Source organism: Heterocephalus glaber, unplaced genomic scaffold, assembly GCF_053883595.1.
Source record: "Heterocephalus glaber isolate CG9 unplaced genomic scaffold, H.glaber_assembly_v1.0 deba00000122, whole genome shotgun sequence".
NCBI lineage: Eukaryota > Metazoa > Chordata > Mammalia > Rodentia > Bathyergidae > Heterocephalus > Heterocephalus glaber.
The window spans coordinates 1190200-1201206 of NW_028258138.1; the positions used below are offsets into that span (position 1 = coordinate 1190200).

Genomic DNA, 11007 nt, shown 5'->3' on the forward strand with positions numbered 1-11007 from the left:
ACCTTAAAGTACTAAAAACAAGAACAATCCAAATCCAAAGCTAGTACAAGGAAGGAAATTATAAAGATCAGAGCAGAAATTAATGAAATTGAGACTAAAAAACAGTACAAAGAATCAATGAATTGAAGAGCTAGGTCTTTGAAAGAATAAACAAAATAAATAAACCATTAGCCAATCTTACCAAAAATAAGGAAAGAAAAGACCCAAATCCATTCAATTAGAAATGAAAAAGGTGAAATCATAATGGGTTTTGCCAAAATCCAGAAGATCATTGGTAACTACTTTGAGAACCTATACTCTAAGAAAATAGATACATACTGGGAGAAACTACATGAAAACTACATATTCAACATATAGAATGCATAAGAAATTCTCAAAAAGGAACAGGAAAACAAATAATCTATTTGGAAACTGAGCAAATGCCAGGAAGTCATTGCACCCTAAAGGACAGAAGCTGGAAAATTAGCAGTCACTGGCTGTGCAGGAGACACCATGGTGCACGGGTAAGAATGGCCAGGCACAGCCCAGGTGCTGCGAGGAGGTGGAGACATGTCCTTCACGCCTGAGTGGGAAAGGAAACCACACTGTCACGGTGAAAGGGGAATGGCAGTTTCCTCAGAACTAAACACTCCACCACCACCAACGGCCACTGTACTGCGGGGGGCTCATCTGGAGAAGCGGAGTCTCATGCATACGAGCATGGTTTACATCTAGATGTCCCCCCCAAACTCATGCACTCATAGGTGTGGCTTCTGGATGGTGAATGAATTATGGAGGCTACGGCTGGCTTGACGCTGGGAAGCAGGGCCTGGTCAGAAGATGCAGTCTCTGGGATGTGGCCTAGAAGCATTCACCTCCCTCCCTGGCTCCCCCTTCTCTCTCTGCTTTCTGTCCTCCATCCTGTGAGCAGCTCTCCTCTGACCGGCCCTTCCACCATGCTGCCTGCCTGGGAGCCAGCACACCATGGACTGAAATGTGAACCAGAATAAAGCTCTGCTTCTCCAAATTGTGTGTTGGGTATTGTGTCCCAGCAACAAGGAAAGTGACTAAAACACACAAGAATCTACACAGTCTCAAAATAAAAAGTTTAATTCAAAAGCAGGCAGAAGGCACCCCAGAGACAGAGTTCTTCTCTATGACCCATCATCACGGTGTGCTGGGAAGGCTGGCGCCCGCCCACGCAGGGTCTGGGCTGGGAGAACAGAAGTGGCAATGGCAAGGAAAGCACAGGGAGGGGACCCAGCCTGAGGTGGCCACAGGTCTGCATGGCTCGCCCTGCTCTCCTGCTGGTCCACACTAACGTTCCACAAAGGACACGGAAAGGTCTCCCAGCGGAGGGTAACTGCCCTGTGCGTGGTGCCAGAGGGAGCCTGTGTGCTAGGGATGGAGCTGTAAAGCTCTTGCAGGGCAGAAGGCACAGTCCCAGCGCTGCAAATGCCAGCCATGATGGCAAAGGTTTCAAAACAAAGAGAGCAAGAGCAAGTGCTGTGCAGCATTCCCAGAGCCACGCTCTGACATTTCGCAGACTCTCTTAAAACCCCACAAAAACCCCACATGGAAGAAAACTGCCGGAATGGCCAATTACAAAAGAGCTTCATTTGACAGCCACATTCGGAGTCGTTTCCCAGGATGCCCTGGGGCAGGAAGAGGGCGACCGAGCCCCTCAGACTCGGCCTGAAGACCCGGGCCCAGGCGGGACTCTCCGGCAGTCCCAACTCTCCGTCCTTAGCGGCCCGGATAGAAGGGCTCAGACACAGGAAACTGAAGTGAGGCGCAATCCGGGGCGAGTGCTCCAGGAGGGCCGGGGACGTCCAGGACACACGCGGCTCACGGGCCCACGAGACTGAGTGGGGCGGGAAGTGTGGCGGCAGGGCAGACACCCGGGCAGCGTGACGCGTGGCGCAGGTGGCGCGTGGATCAGGGCACTCGAGAGGGAGCAGGGCACCCACGTGGGAGACCAGCCAGCCACGCGGCCCGCAACGCGCTCCACAGCCGGCTTCTGACTTCCGGGAGCAGTTCTGAGTCGGCAGTGAGGTACACGGTTACTCTTTACATCGCTCTCGGCACCAGTTAGCTGTTTGGAATGCTTAGGTTCCGCCTCTCTCCACCCGGAAAGCCACCCCTCCCACCTAGGGAAAGGAGACATTCTCAATTAAAACACAAAGAACACAATTTACTTAAAGAAGTGTCAGAAAGGGAATATCTTCCACCGATTGGTGGAAAATGCTATCTCAAAAGGCCATTAAAGATGTATAGGTTAAACACTGGTAAGATAATGGTAAACTTCATTAATATTATTAAATTACTACTGGATTTGATCGGATTTTTCCCTCAAGAAAGGATAGTTTTTCAGAAAAAGGTCACATGTTCTTTTGACTGTAATGAGTCTTATTTTAAACAGCTATAAACTGCAGATTTTGGGGGGCTGGGGATTTAGCTCAGTGGTTCCACTGCCTGCCTGGAAAGTGCAAGGACCTGAGTTCGATCCCCAGTACCAAAAAAAAAAGAATGCCCAGCGGTAGTTACCTCTATAAAGGCAAAACAAACTGCAGATTTTAAACAGGGGAAGTGTGAAGGTGGGATTATTGGTGCTGGTTCTTTACTAAATCAAGCAGCAAACTGAAATGGAGCATAATTCTCCAGCCCCAGGAGAGACAGAACAGGGAGCTGATTATTCACTTAACAATGGCTACAACAACCCGAAATCTGGCAGGTTCTTCACAGTGCACAGAACACACCTCACCTGGGGGTTTTACCCAACACAACAGCCCCTCAAAGAGTGTCAAAACACTCAGCTGCCATCTCACACCAAGACCATCCCCTTCTGGGGAAGTCGCAAGCCCTCCGCTGGCCTGACAGACCGGGGCCCCTAGCCCTACCCTGCAGCAGACCTCCACCCCACCCCACACGGTGTGATCCACTAGTCCTCCCGCCCCAGTGACCGCGTTTCGGCCAGGAGTCCCTGATGTGCTGCCCTCTGTGGACCCTAGGGCCACCTGCCTCTCTCTCTGGTCTCCCCGAATCTTCCATGATGGTGATGGTTCTTTTACACCAAGTGCTGGGAAACACAGCTTCCTCATCAGTCCAGGCGCCCGCTCGATGCTGAAGGGCAGGGAGAGGGCACGTGGGGTCTGTGCAGGAGTGCAGGCACCCCGGGCAGCTGGGACACAGGGGTGAGGGCAGCGCTGGCCCGGCGCAAGCTTGACTCCCTGACAGAGCGGCCCTTGGGCCAGGACCCCACTACTCCTGTCTGCAGCTCCCTCTCCTCCGCAGAAGATGCTGATGCCCCCAACAGTAGGGGCAAGAGGACATGGAGCATGTGTAAGGACGCAGAGGACTCGGGAGGACATGGAGCACACAAGAAGACCCAGGCTGTGAGCAAGGTGCACAGCCCTCAGGAGCCAAGCTGCGTCCTGGCCTGCCCTCCACCCAGCCCACTGGCACGGTCGGCCTGGCTGTGGCAGCCAGGAGCAGCCATCAGGGTGACAAGGACAAGGATCCTCACCCAGGAGAGCCGGCTGGGGGTGCCTGGCTGCCCGCCCACCGCAGGCCTGGGCCCTGCCAGGCAGAGAGCATCTGTCCGCCGGACACTGTCCTGTCCTCTGTCGCTGGCCACTGGCTCCCTTCAGGCTCCTTGCTGTCATGGTCCTCCAGAGCCCTGCAGCCCAGCAGGGAACCAGGAAGTTTTGCCGTGGGCCTTGTAAATTATGTCCTTTAATGAGAGCGAGGTGTGGGGTTTACAGGCTCACAACGGAGCTGTAACGATGATGGGATGGAATGAATACCGTGTCAGAGTCTGGGGACCCTGGCTCCTGTGTCAGTCCCACTTAACTCAGTTCATAGTGCTGCGGGTTCTGTCCGTGGCGCCCACCTGCAGGGGTGCAGGGAGACGAGCTCTGACTGATTTAACCGCTCAGTTCATTTTCTGGGAGCAGAAGGAAGTCACAGCTGAGACTGGAGGAGGCAGCATAACAGCTGCTGCCCCTCGGCTGTCTGGTGGCTCAGGGTGTCGGGGTGCCCCTTACTCAGCAAACGCCACACCTGTCCACACCTGTCCACACCTGCACCTCCACAGGTGTCCTGGGCCTATTTGCCTCCCCACCCTGGAAACAGCTCAGAGTCACCGTGGTCCCCACGGGCGTGCAGAGGGCCTGCTGCAGCATGGGTGCTGTCATACCTGGGACAGACCATGCCGAGGACAGTGCCCTCCACCTGGAGGCCCGACTCACACAGGGAGCCTGGGGAGGGCTCTGGGTCCCTCCATCCGGCACCCACCCCTGAGGACTGGCCAGGTGGGGGCAGCCTGACCACGCGCCACGTCTCCCTGCTGGGTGCAGGTCCTGGTGACACCATGCGAGACGACTCTGTGCTTTCTGATGGTGATCCCTATGGTCAGGTCACCGGCTGGCCCTGGAGGATGCAGCACTGCGCGGAAACTGGAGCAAGGGAGATGGTTGAGGCTGCACTGCTGCCAAAGCTGATGAAACCAAGCAGCTGGCCCCCGCACCATTCCAACAAAGAAAGACACTTCAAAAGCAGACCCGACACTGTCTTAGGAAACCGTGATTCAATATGCACAGTTTGCAGCACTTTAAAACTATGCAAAAGGCCACACTTTGTATCTTACAGAATTTCGCCAATTTGGTATAAACAGGAGAGCTGGTCTCTACTATCTGTTATTTTAAGGCATCTTCTCTAGTTTCAGGGACAGTGCCCCCCATGAAGAGTCAGGCACACTGCTCACGAGGACTTACACACAGAGGACACTCACTGGTCACCTGGCCACAGGCTGACCACCCCAGCTCGTCCCATTCCTTCTTTGGGGCCAGGACTCAGCCCTGTGGGTGCCTCTCCTGCCCCAGGATGTGGGTCCAGATGCCAGGAGCGACAGGGAGCTCAGGAAGGTGCAGAGCCCATGAGGCTCAAACTGCCTGGGGCTTTCCTGACTTCAGTGTCCACTGGTGAGGGTCTTAGGACCCATGTGAACATCTGCAGCTCATTTTCTGAGAAGCTGACCACCTCCTGCTGCAGAAACCCCAAGAGCCTGTCATGGGACAGGTCCACCCGGTCCCATGGGGTGGTGGCACTAGGGGACACCCAGGAAAGCAGAGGCAGCGGGAGACACCACGCTGTGTCCGTGCTCCTGCTGGAAGCCTCTCCCCACAGGGACATTTCTGGTGACAACCTCAGTTACATGACTGTCAGCGGCTTTCATAGGAACACTTCGCCTCCAGAATCCAACAGTGTAATTGTCACAGCTATGGGCAACCTTTGAATCTGGTTTTAAAACAAAAGAATTTAGATTTTGTGTCTTGCATTAAGGACTGGAATGAACCTAGAGTGCTGAATGTGAGGAATTTGCCCTCCTTTCTCGTGGAAGACAAGCGTCTCCCCAGGGGTTGCCAGTCTTGGTTGCCACAGCACAAAGAGGAGATTTAGGAGAGGAGAGCCATTCATGAAGTGCCACAGCAAGACTAGACCTGTCTCCTACAGCGTCTGTCCCCAGAGGGAAAACTTTGCAATGCTGGAAGCCACCAGCTTTGAGGGCTGCACGGACATCTCTGGGAAGGGTACTTCAGCCTCTGATGCGAGCAGGACTTCTACATGCACGACAGACCCACTCCGATCCCCTCTGCAACCCGCCCTCTCTACCTTGCTGTGCAACACCAAGAGGGGACAGGCAGCTGGCAGGGAAGGGGCACCGGCCAGCAGGACGATCCCAGCCCTCGCCCTGCGCACTCACACGCACGCGTTACCTCTCCTCTCCGAGCGTCTCCTGCGCCGCCTCCTGCACTGGCGGCCCCCAGCGCAGAGGGAGATCCCCATGCTTGAAGCTCCCAAGCCAGCCGAGCAACAACATGCAGAGGAGCAGCTGCTGGCCCCAGCCAGCCCCAGGCTCATTGGTGTCCCCAGCCACCGAGGTCACACAGCGGATTGCCCAGCAGGCAGGACGGCGGCCACCCCTGCTGACAGGACTGCACGGCTGGCTGCAGGCTCCTCCGCCTTGGACTCGTCCATCACGCTGCAGAATTAGGCAGGACTGGGATAGAAGGGGACCGAGCACCACAGTGGCATCCTGCACAGCGCCAGAAGTGACGTGTGACACCCAGCCCTCCAATGCAGGCTCGAAGCTCCAGGCCAAGGGAGGAAGCACAGCCTGTGAGCTCTAGGGACGGAGCCCCGCGGCCAGCAGAGCCCCCGCTGTGCAGGAACCCGAGGATGACAGAGGGGAACACCCCCAGGAAAGAGGGCGCAGAAAGGGAGAGAGGCACACAGCCTGGGCAGGCCAGATAAACTCGGGCGATGGGGTGGCGCCCCGAGAGGAATAGCCACGACGGGCGTCCCCAGAGGAGGCCCTGGCCAGGACCAGGGCCTTCTCCACACACCCGATTCCCGCAGGGCCTGGGCTGCTCCAGCCAGCTCTCCTGCTGCGCAGGGCAGGGGACTGAGGCCAGCCAGGGCCACCGAGGCCGGCACACACATGCAGGCACACATGAAGGCACACAAACGCACACACCGGTGCACACACCACACAGCGCACAGCGCCCCTGGTGCTCGGACGACCACTCAGCACCAGTGCAGAGCAGAGCAGCACTCGGCCCCCCACACTGTCAGGGAGCCGAGTCCGCGGCGCAGGCAACGCCTAGGGTTAAGAGAACCCAGAGACTGGGCAGCAGGACCCGATGCACTGTCCACGCGGCCTCAAAGGATCCCGTCGCAGTTTACAGCTGCAAACACACTTTGGGCTCCCTCCCGGCCTCAGAAGAGCCCCGTCTTCATCTCCCGCGTCGCTAAAAGTTACAATCGCTTCATTCCAGGGGAAGCCGCTGGCGGCCACACGCCATGGAGCACCTGACACTAACGCTGACTAATTAATTTTATTTTTATCTCTGTCCTCAGAGCAAGGACTCTAAAATTTAACGTCCCTAGACCATTAATTCAGGATAAAACCCTTATGCATCTTCTCCTCTTACGAAAAAGAAAAACAAAGCTTACTCTATCAGAATCCTGAGCTACATGAGTCAGTCATCCCCTTGTCAGTTATTTACATGGAATCAAGGCTAGGAACAGGCACCACGCTGTGGCTCAGATGCCTCTGCAGGGAGCAGCACAGCTGATTTTCCTTCCCCAACCTGTTTACAGGCCTCTCCCTGCACAAGGTCGGTCCCTGCCTGACAGAACCTGGGGAGCAAGAAGCATTCCCTGCTGCCTTTGTGACCATGTGCTCTAGCAAGGCAAAGGAGGAAGTGCAGTGGTTATGCGAGGGTATCGCCCGACCACCCCTTGTTCTATGGCCAGGACAGACACCTTTCAAGCCATGCCTTCGGGGTGTAGTTGTGCAGTCTACAACCTGCACAGCTGCACACATGGCCATGGCTGCAGAGCAGTGACCAGCAGAGTGCCCTGGTCAGGGCCTGCTCCACCTCGCGGGAGTAGGGCCTTGGATATGCTGCCCCCCTCCTGGCTCCTCAGAGTCCTTGTGTGGACATCACTGGGATGGTGGCAGGATGTGCCTGGCACAGCTGGTGGCCTCAGCCTCAGTAGTCTGGCACCGTTACACTTCCAAGAGGCACTAGTGGCGACGGATGGGCAGCTGCTGGGAAGCCCGGCCAGGGGCAGAGCCCAGCAGGACAAGAGCACCATGGGCCCAGGCTCCATGCTGGCATCACCCACTGGGCAAACATGGCTGCTCCCAGCCAGGGTCTGGGGCACCAGGATCCCCAAGGCGCAGGTTCCAAGCATGGACCGCCTCTCCGCGTGGACACCATTCTCCAGGTGAGCACGCTTCACAGGGACATGCTTCCGCACGTAGACACCTGGATCTGCCACTGACGCCTGTGGCAGGGAAGGGCAGGGACACCTCGAGTGGCACCACCGCTGGGCTCCGGGAGCAGAGGCCAAGGGGCCCAGCAGACGACCCAGTCACGGGCCAAGGGGCAAAGCTGGGCTGGGGGAGCGCGAGGCATGGAGGGCGGAGGAAGCGAGGCGGGGCAGGCGGCACCCTGCAGAGCGCCCCCGGTCAGGCCCCCAGTCCTGCAGCCAGGAAATAGAGGTCAGCGGGGCTTTCCGCCTCCTGACGTAATTACGCCCGCCTGAAATGCTCGGCTGAAGCAGGAGGCCCGCACTAAGCCTGACACTGTGACAGAAACGGTGTCGTGGTCTGTGGCAGAAGCCCTTCCGGCCCACCTCGGGGCAAACTAAGGAAGTGTTTGCCCGTGGGCTGGCTGAGCACCCCAGGCTCAGTGAGCCATAGGGCGGTGTCTGGCCCGCAGGCCCCTCACCAGGGTCACACTGCATCCTCCAGAGCAGCGCTGCTCTCCGGGAAGCCAGAGCAGCAGCCAGGCTGAGACGCGGTCCTACAGCGCCACCTGCTGTCCACAGGGAGCCACTCGCAGGTCCACAGCCAGCACGAGTCACCCCAGAGGGGCACCGGTGGCCAGGGTGACCAGGACGCCCGCACGGGCAGGGCGAGGGCACAGGCAGGAGCAGAGCCCAGGGAGGGCAGCAGCAGCGGCGACCGCCACCAGGTGCCAGACTGCACCCACAACAGGGCGACTCTGCAGATTAACCTCCATGGTCTAATTTAAAAGAACGCAAAATCTCAGGAAAAAAGTTTCAAGTGAAAGAAAAACGCAAGAAGCCTGAGAATGAAAGAAACATCCACTAGCACCAGGACACGTGCCCTGGCCGGACTGGAAGCTCTGATGGGCCGTCCCGCATGCCGTGCCCCGTCCTGACGCACGCAGCACAGTCTGGCGGGGCCTGCAGTGGAGACAGGGAGGCACCGCTCCCCGGCAGAGGCTGGGAGCCAGCGGGAGGTGCCAGTCTCGCCTGACGGGGCCCACGCGGGACCCTAGGCCCTTCCCTGTCCCCCGGAGACTCCCAAGCGCTGAGGCTCCGCCCTCCCTGACCAAGGCCCTGGAAGCCCCTGGGGTCGCTGTGCACACAGGTCGGGGCTCCGGCCCCCCGCTCCGCTCAGGTGGGTTAGTCACTGGGCAGCTGGGGACCCAGCAAGACGGTGCCTGCCGACCTGCAGCCGAGGAGATGGGGGGCGGTGTGGGCCCCGTCATGAGGGGGGGCCCGGAGCGGGGCATCCGTCTGGGGAGCTGGGTGCCCCTCCGCCCCACGGTGGGAGTCTAGGGACTTCCTAGAAACCCTGCGTATTCAGCTGTACCCCTGTTCCCAAGCCCGTCTTCATGACAGGCACGAGGGATTAACCCACGGGCCATGCCAGGTCAGCTTCCCCTCCCCGGAGTGCGGTGGGCCCGAGACCCCACCCCTAACCGCCTTGGGCTCCCTGGTGAGCAGCCCCCTCCCCAGGTGACACCTCGGCAAATGCGACCCTCGTCTCTCAGGTTCCAAGGCCTTGCCCTGCGAGCCAGAAAGTGAGGACAGGCCACACACGCCTGCACCCCCCAGGCAAGGTGGGTGGGACTCCCAGGACCTCTCCTGGGCACCAAGAGCCCAAGGAAGGACGCCCGCACTGCGTGGGCCTCAAATGACAGCCCCTCCCCTGCCACCTGCCCAGAGCCCTCATGGTGCCCCCTGGAGAACAGCACCCTTGTTCACATCTCCTGCCTGGGCCCCAAGAGGCCAGCTCCTGAATGCCAGCCAGGGCCTGCGTGCACAGCACAGATCAGGTGCTGGCAGGGCCCTAGGTGAGGTGGGCCCTCCTTGGGTGGCAGGCGCAGGCCAGCCTAACGCAGAGCCATGGCACACAGCTCCACCTCGGCTCTGTCTTCCGGAAGCAGGCCCTGGAAGAGCAGGGAGGCCATGTTTGCTCAGACCCAGCCAGCAGTGCCCCCTGGCCTCGCTGCCGCCCGCCACAGGAAAGGCATTTTATTATGCATTTTTACTTCCCTGTGGGCTCTATGTGGGCCCAACGGTGCTTTCTAACATTACAGGGCATATTGCATAAGGAAGTGTCTTCTACGAACTTATTTTAAAATGATGAGCGAGGTGGAGCATTTGTTACAGAACATTTGGCACTTGGTAGCGATGAGAAACGCCTGGAAAAAGCTTCCAAGTTTACCCAGGAGGCAAAGTTTCCTTCTCACCATTTGCACAGTTGGCTGAATGCTGCTGGCAGGAACTGTGACCCGGGGTGTCCCCGGTCTGAGGTGTCAAAACACACGTGTGACATCTGTCTCCTCGAGGGACATGGGGAGGCAGGGCCGCGAGTTCGCCCGGGACCAGACATGAGGCTCCGCCTCGGTGCCCATGAGGGCCGACCCCCTGAGGAATCCGTGCGGCCGGGAGCCCGTCAGGACCGCGTCCCCAAACCCAGGCATTTTCAGCAGAAAGTCCACATTTTGTTCTTTACTTCACACTACCCTGGAAAGGGAAATGAGTAACATCAAACTATCTGCTGCCAAAATTAGCTCTCTTTTATAAAAGAAAAGAAATACACAATTTCCATACCACAGCCGCTTTCATTCACACTGGGCGCCAGGAGGTGCGGCTCTTGGTGCCCAGGGCCCGGCCTTCCCAGCACACAGGCCAGAGAGCTCCTGGGGACTGCGCTTTCTTTCTATGCCTTGAAGAACAATTTATTTGTGCCAAGGACTATAAATAATCCATTCCTCTGGTGTGTGCTTACATTATGTAAAAATACTTGCTCTTCACATACACAGCGTAATTAATGGAACGCTTTACTTCCACGGCCTCTTAAACGAGGCAGCCATAAATCACAGTCCGCACAGCAACGTGAGCCCCACGCCTGCAGACTCCCGTGGCGCTGGGACCCTCGGTCCCCTCCATAGACTCCGGCTGCAGAGGAGCCAACCTTACACCACACCTCGAGCTGAGAAAGACCGTGGCTGAAAATAAAAGGCAGTCCTGCACAGCCACACCGAGGGCACCTTGCTGCTGCCCGTCCTCCTTCTGGTGCCCCGGCCAGGCAAGAACCACAGAAACAGCACCAGGGAGAGAACACAGCTCCTTTGGGGTCTCACAGCGGCCACCTCCACCTGCGTGACGCTTCCGGGCAGAGTGACAGCAGGGCCT

The 11007-nt window shown here is 57.8% G+C and overlaps 1 protein-coding gene across 8 annotated transcripts in view; it reads right to left on the minus strand.

Annotated features, from left to right (window-relative positions):
• The window catches only part of Adarb1 (adenosine deaminase RNA specific B1), an 85700-nt gene that overhangs the window by 42321 nt on the left and 32372 nt on the right, over window positions 1–11007 (minus strand). The window contains exon 2 of one of the 8 annotated variants that reach the window (XM_087210940.1): window positions 10059–10335. The exons of the other annotated variants lie outside the window; for them this stretch is intronic. The gene's annotated coding sequence lies outside the window, so the exon portion shown is untranslated. The remainder of the gene's footprint in view (window positions 1–10058; window positions 10336–11007) is intronic. 8 annotated transcript variants of the gene reach the window in all.